General features: G+C 36.9%; 1 long non-coding RNA gene across 1 annotated transcript; it reads right to left on the minus strand.

The window, feature by feature from the left end:
• Positions 1–2,672: 2,672 nt before the first annotated feature.
• LOC126695107 (uncharacterized) lies at positions 2,673–4,940 on the minus strand. The gene is made up of 4 exons (XR_007645968.1): positions 4,839–4,940; positions 4,414–4,478; positions 3,422–3,486; positions 2,673–3,150 (listed from the first exon to the last, which is right to left on the minus strand). It is a non-coding gene; the product is annotated as an uncharacterized LOC126695107 (long non-coding RNA).
• Positions 4,941–7,715: the final 2,775 nt, after the last annotated feature.

A 7,715-nucleotide genomic window follows, 5' to 3' on the forward strand; every position in this document is an offset into this window, starting at 1 on the left:
TTTTGAATCCACAATTAATCACCTAGCTTATGAATTTTTGGAGGAAATGAAAAGGGAATTTGAGATGAGTATGGTGGGAGAGTTAAACTATTTCTTAGGGCTGCAAGTGAAACAACGGAAAGATAGGATATTCATTTCTCAAGAGAAATATGCCAAAAATCTTGTCAAAAGATTTGGTCTGGACTTTAAGAAACATACTTCCACTCCCATGAGTTCCTCGACAAAATTGAGTCTTGATGCAGTCGGTGTGGACGTAGACCCAACACTCTATCGAAGCATGATTGACAGTCTTCTCTATCTCACTGCAAGTAGACCGGACATCGCTTTTAGTGTGGGGGTATGTGCATGATTTCAAGCAGCACCGAAAGAGTCCCACTTGATGGCAGTCAAGCGAATCATTCGCTACATTAATGGCACATCTGATTATGGAATTTGGTATTCAAGGGACTCAAATGAGTGCTTGGCTGGATATTCAGATGCTGACTGGGTTGTGTGCATTGATGATAGGAAAAGCACTTCTAGTGGTTGTTTTTATCTTGGAAATAACCTAGTCTCATGGATGAGCAAAAAGCAAAATTCAGTCTCTCTTTCAACGGCCGAAGTTGAATATATTGTAACAGGGAGTTGTTGTGCACAACTATTATGGATGGGGAAGCTCTTACATGACTATGGAATTACTCAAGACACTATGTGTGTGTTTTGTGATAACACGAGTGCCATAAATTTGTCAAAAAATCCAGTTCAACACTCGAAGTCAAAGCATATTGAGATCCAGTATCACTTCATTTGAGATTTGGTGGAAGAAAAGATTGTGTGTCTAGAGTTTATCAACACTGACAACCAAAAGACAGACATATTCACTAAACCTCTTGATGGACCGAGGTTTGAATCTTTGCGTAAGACAATTGGTGTCGGTATCATTTGTTGAACTCTATCTCCCATGTGATCTCAGTGTATTCATTATTGCATATTTGCTTTATAAGTTACACATGTTCTGTTGGATGATGTCATGTTTCTTTTACAAGTTTTTGTTTTGTTCTTGTTTTTGTTGATCTTACTTTACTTGTTTTGTTTTTGAAAAAGGTTCGGCGCAACCTTGTTGGAGCAAGAAGCTTGGAGGGCTTAGGTGCACTGGGTAGATTAGGCTTGGAGGGTCTATTGCTGTTCATGTATCCCAACTACATTTTCTAGTGGATTGTTTACCGCTTGGAGGGCGGCAGAGAGGTTTTACGTCGAGGGCTTCGGTTTCCTCTTCGATAACACATCGCGTGTTGTCCTTGTGTTTGCATCTTCCTTCCCTTTTATCTTTGCCTTTTATTATCTGCTGTGGGTTGTGATTTTAATTTGGCTTAGATAGTTTTCCAATTCTGTTTTATAGCTTTTGTTCATCTTCCACACACTAGTTGTTTGACATAAAACTTGAATTGGTTAATTTGTAAATTGGGGGTCTACACGTTCAAGGGTGTTTTTACACTATTTGAACTTTCAGTCATGCCATTCCCCTCACTCATAATGGGCCTCATTGCGAAGTCAAGGCTCAAACTTCCGAGTGGTCCCACTGTAGTTCAAAGAGACTATCCTATTGGTGCACATACAATGATTCGGAGCACAGCCCACATCAAAGGCTCCAAAACTGGCGTGTCTTCAATACCACGGGATCGTGTTGAGGAGGAGGGTGGTGATACAAAGGAGGAGATTGATAGATTCACTTCTGCACTAGAGACTTTAGCTCAACCATCTTCTTCAGCACCAACATGAGGACTAAACAGACTTGATCGCCTCCTAGCTAGAGTGGACCAGATGTTTACCATGCTTGACTCCCATGTGCAACACACCACAGACCAGTTTGCATACGTTCAGGGTCAGATCACGGTAATATCTTCTCAGATCGAGGACTTATTCGTAGACCATGGTTCAGATTCAGAGTCCGACTAGTTCTAGCCTCTTTGGCCATTCCGATCAAAAAGGGGAAGAAAATTTTGAGGGGGGAGCTTGCACAGTTTAGGGGGAGCATAGTTTAGACTTAGAAGCATTGGTTCATATAGGCGGTTTAGCATTATTTATTTTAACTTTTATAACTATTTGTTTACAGTTTTTATTGCTTTCTTTTAAAGCTTTAATACTCTATTTTTAATTTCAGTTTATATTCAGTAGTTGTGTTTATCTCAATGCTTTGTAGAATTTTTTTGTACTTTTAGATGTTGATTATATATCTTTAGTACCTCTCATTTGTACCCTAGTAGTAGGACTGATACTGGGTCGGGTTGGGTCGGGTTTACTGTGACCCAAAACCCGACCCGACAAAAATCGGGTTTCACTGTCTTAAACCCGACCCGAACCGAAAAATCGGGTCCTCAATCGGGTCGGTTTTTCGGGCCTCGGGTTGGGTCTCGGGTTGGACAGTTTTTTTTTTTTTTTTTTTTTTAATATATTGCTAGCTGTTCATATCCTCCATATCAAAGCTGTGCCTCGCTAACAAATGGCACCCTGTTGCCTTTTAAGTGTGAACAAAATCATAATTATTCTATATCAAGCAGGAATCCAATTCATGCATTGCTAGGACTCCAATTCCCCAGTGAGCCTATTACTCATAGGCATCAGTGTATGCCATGCATGTCGATGCAATTTACTTGCATCAAATTTCAATCTAATCACCCAGAAAACACAAACTCTAAATAGAACCAACCAAAATAACACCAATCAACAAAACAAATTATAATCCAAATAACAATTCAACCAACTAAAATTCAGATACTTCAACAAAAAAAAGAGAGCCTTAAACCAAATAACACAAAAAGGGCCAGCCCATAAACACAAACAAAGAAGAAATTTTTAGATACACAAAAACGAGGCCAAATGACAAAATGGGAAAGATCAATCCATGGATCAGTCTGAGTTGGTGTAGCTTTGACAGTTCTGAGGTGGTTAGTCTCCACCCATTTCATACAAAACTCAGTGATACATTTGGTTCCTATAATTTGCAGCACTTTTCTGTGTGAGCTTGCCTTTCTCTTTTCCTCAACATTGTTCATGAGGCTTGGAGCTGCCCAACCCATGTGATTCCAACTGCCTAGCAAGGACTTGATGCTGATTGGTAGGAATTTGAACGGTCATCTGCTAACTTCATAATCAACTAAGAGTACCTGGTGCCTGTAATTAATAGAATAAGACAGAATTATTCAAAACTGAAAGCAGAGCAGCTGACTAGAATAAAGGCACTCCATGAAATTTCTTTATACTTCTCATCATATGAAAAGTGAGTAAAACATGTAGTAATATGAGAGGTCACATATGATACAAAGGTTCTCTGATTTCTTTTCCCAGTCTGCTGAAAAGAAAATTAGAATAATATTTGTGCTACATTTTGTTGCTGAGAAAAATGCAGGAAAGAAAAAGAGATGTCTTAACGGTCACTGTATACCTTATATGGAACTTAGAAATATTCCACCAAACATCAGGTTGTGTAGGCTCCATTGAATCCATGACCTATTACCACACAAAACAAATCAATCATTAAAAATTATTACTGTTCAAGAATTCAAGATTCTCCATTTCCTGAAATGTAATTCACATAACTTGAGAAACAATTACTATTTGATACACAGACAAGACAAGTAATGAGATCCATTGTAGCTACAACACAAACTAAGAAAGATGAGCAACAGAGACATTAGTAATCTATTAGTCTATGCAACTTAATATTGAAACCACAGGAAAATATTCAAACACTACTGTTACATTAGTAAGTGTATCATCATCTATACTAAAAGAACCAAAACCACTAGTATAAAAAGGCAATCCTGTGTTGCCCATAAAATTTTTAATAGAAAAAAAAAAGGGTTTTTTAGCGAGGCTTTTGAAGCTGACTGAAAATCCAGAGGCAAATATAAGAACAATGAAGGTCCAGAAGTCCATGGAACTTAATATTGAAACCACGGGAAAATATTCAAACACTACTGTTACATTAGCAAGTGGGTCATCTATACAACCTTTAGATTCATTTTTTCATCTGCATACTACTTCTTTTTTTTTCTCACTAACCAAACAACATACAAAAACCCCCATTGATTATAAACATACATACACCGAAACAAGAACCCAAATGAAAAAAAAAAAAAAAAAAAAAAAAAAAAAAAAAAAAAAAAACTAAAATAATGCATAGAAAAACAGACACTAACAACACAAACCCATTAGTCCCTGTTTGCATGCTAAGAAAAATAACACAATAAAACAACATAACATCACAGAGAACACAAAACCCCACCAATCCATCAGATCCAAAGTAGTTCTTTTTCATCAATATGAAAAGGGTTGTTCCTAAAAGATGTAAAAACTCCCAAAATCAAAGACTAAGACAAGGAAATTAAGAAGAAAAAAAAAAAAAAACCCAACAAAGATGAGTGGATGACTTACACTGTTACACACGTAGAGAGAACTCAGTGAGAGAGGCAGAGGAGCACAGCTCTTCAGTTAAAAACCTGAAAAAAAATCGAAATGGGTCCTTAAAAAAACGATTCAAGCCAAACCCACATCACAAAACGCAAGAAAATCAAACCCAAACAAAGAGCAAACACACTAGCAACACCCCAAAAGTGAGAAAAATATGAAAACCCGAATTTTAAGTTCGTTTTTTCTTCCACAGTTTTCTCAGAAACCAATCAAAGAGCAAACACACAGAGATGATAAATCTAACTGGACTGATTCTGATAATAAATTCAAAAACCCACAAAGAATCTCAGCTCTATTTACAGTTTATACACAAAGCAATACCCAACTAAATTAACAACAAACAGAGATAACAAGAAACAAATTCGTGTTGAGCTATTTATTCGACTTACACAGAGACAAAGCTTTAAACTGGCTTGTAAGGATGAGGTTTGAGGAATAAAGAGAGAGCTGAGGGAGGCGGAGAGAGTAGGGTTTTTTTCAGAAGAAAAAATCGGGTTCAACTAGTGTATATATAGGACCCGACGCCCGACCCGATACCGACCCGAACCCGAAAATAACCCAAAAATAAGACCCGAAACCCGACCCGAATATGCTCAGACCCGCCCAAAACCTTTCGGGTCGGGTCAGGCCGGTCGGGTTTTCGGGTGGGCCGGGTCCATTGCTCACTCCTACCTAGTAGGATCTTGTATCCTAGATGCAAATACTTCGTGTATTTTGCATTGGTTGTGTATTGGACATGCAATTAATACTTGTGAGTGATCTTAATTGCATTGCGTGTCTGGATGAGCATTTACTAGTTAAATGCTCATTGTAGTCATTCTTTAATGACTGTTCTTGTATGATCAAGATATGCTTACATGTTTTATAGTGTTTACAAACTTGATCACACTTTACTTGCTCATGTACGTACCATTTATTCAACTTGTCATAAGCTTAATGAAAGTTTTGTTTGTGTGCAAGTGTTTTAGGTTATAGGTATATACATGCAAGCGCTTTACAACTTCTTGATCAGGTGTGAGTGAGTTTTACCACTGTTCCCAAACTCACGTTTAAGTCTAGAGTCTGTTTTAGGGGTTTTGTCACGGAATAGCCAAAGGGAGAGATTGTAAAGTTTTAATTTACAACTATATGTTTTGTTGGCTTTAATTCCGTGCCAAATTTGATTGTAACTATGTTCAATCTTTTGTACACTGTATTTAATGTGGGATTTAATTGTAAGGGTTGTGTGTGAGAGAGAGAGAATATGAAGACTCAAGCAAATTGAAGACTGAAGAGTTTTCGCGGGTAGCTCACGACTAAGCATCCCGTGAAATGATGCATGTGGCCTGCACATGACTAGAATGTGAAGAGTTAGGACAGGATGGAGATAGCTGTGTTTCGCGAGTAGCTCGCGGGTAAGTCCTTCTCGCGAGACACTTGCGAAATATTTTATTTTGCCAGATTGTCTTATTTGATACACACTTTCTGTACCCACAATATATATACCCACATTACCCACAGATGTTGAGGAGTGCTTCAAAGAGAAAATCCTAGCCATAAACCTTGAGAGTTAGAGATTGTTATACCCACATTTCTCTACACAATTGCTTGTGGATTTTCCCTAACTCCTACCTCTCCATTTCCATACCATTGAGAGGTTGATAGCCCAAACACTTACCACACTCTTTCAGAGTATTAAGTGAGGTTTCAGTGTTGCTGGGAAGTATTGGAAGAAGCCAGGCTTTGGCGGATGCAATCGGGCGTATTGCGGGATTCAGAGAGCTAAACAAGACACGGTTCCGAGAAGCCTTGTTGGAGTAGGAGCTTGGAGGGCTTAGGTACATCGGTTAGATTTGGCTTGGAAGGTCTCCTGCTAACCCATGTATCCCAACTAATTGTCTAGTGGATCAATTACTGCTTGGAGGGCGGTAGAGAGGTTTTTCGCCGATTCTTTGGTTTCCTCTTCGATAACACATCGGCATATTATCTTGTGTTTGCATTCTTCTTCCCTACTCTTTTACTTTTCATTTTACTACTGTGTTATAATGATTATGAGTTAGAGTAGCTTGTTTGTTTATCGGCTCTCATTTACTCTATTTTGCACTTAGTATTAAGTTAGAGTAAAATCAATTGAGCCGTAACTTTAATTTAGGGGTCTAAATAGCTCTTGTGTTTTCACACTTTTTCGAGCATTCATAAGTGCTAAGAGTAATCCAGTAAAAGCAACACTTTTCTTATGTTGTGTGTCACCATTGGATAGACACTTTTTTATATTACAATGCTGAATTTTTTGCTAAAATAAAAAATAAAAAATCTGCCAGCAAGTGTGAGAGAGAGACAAAGACAAGAGACAGGATACAGAGGATCATGTATGGTTGTTTTAAGGGCAATCTTATAGTGGGTTGTATTTGAAATTGTGATTTACAAATGGGTTTATTTGATTTTGATTGGCCTTTTTTCTATTTGCTCCTGAGAACATGTTGGAAAACCAACATTACAAGAGAAAGAATTAGAATAGTTGATATCTTTAATTCTTTTTGTTCATGGTTATAAAACTTACTGCTGTATTTCAACCTTCCTTCTTTTCTTTTTTGCTTTGCTTTTGATTTTGTAGGGTTACTAGGAACACAACCCAGCAGGTGAGAGAATCAGTGGTTGTATTTACTTTAACTGTGAAACTTATATAATTATTTGTGTTATAGTGTTGGTGTTTGTATTGATCCCCCTCTTTTTGTTGTGTTTTATTTGTGTGTGTGATTTAGATTTGTAGTAGATTGAGTTTGAGAAGAAACTATGGGGTCAAAGATAATAAATTTGGGGTGGATGCCTAGGCTCTTATGCTCAAGGGTGTGAAGGAAGCTTACTTATGTTATCAAGGTCACCTTACTTCATAGCTACTTAACCACAAAATTTCTTAATAAATATTTACACTCTTGCTATCTATGTCTACATCTCATACCTTAAAAATCTTTCATTTATAATGAATATATTTCCTTGGTGGAGCTTTATATATAAATATATTTAGTACCATTTAAACACATTTCATAATCTATATATATATATATATATATATATATATATATAAAACCGAAACTTTTGAAACTCTTACAATTTTCCACATCATCATTTTAATTTAAAAAAATTTTAATTTTTAAAACTAAATAGTGAGAGAGTCCTAACAGGAGTCTCTTTTATATATATATATATATATATATATATATATATATATATATATATATAAGAGACAAAATCTTTGAAAACCCTAAAGCAATCTTCTCTATCCGTCT

The sequence above is a fragment of the Quercus robur genome, chromosome 8, assembly GCF_932294415.1.
Source record: "Quercus robur chromosome 8, dhQueRobu3.1, whole genome shotgun sequence".
Taxonomy (NCBI): domain Eukaryota; kingdom Viridiplantae; phylum Streptophyta; class Magnoliopsida; order Fagales; family Fagaceae; genus Quercus; species Quercus robur.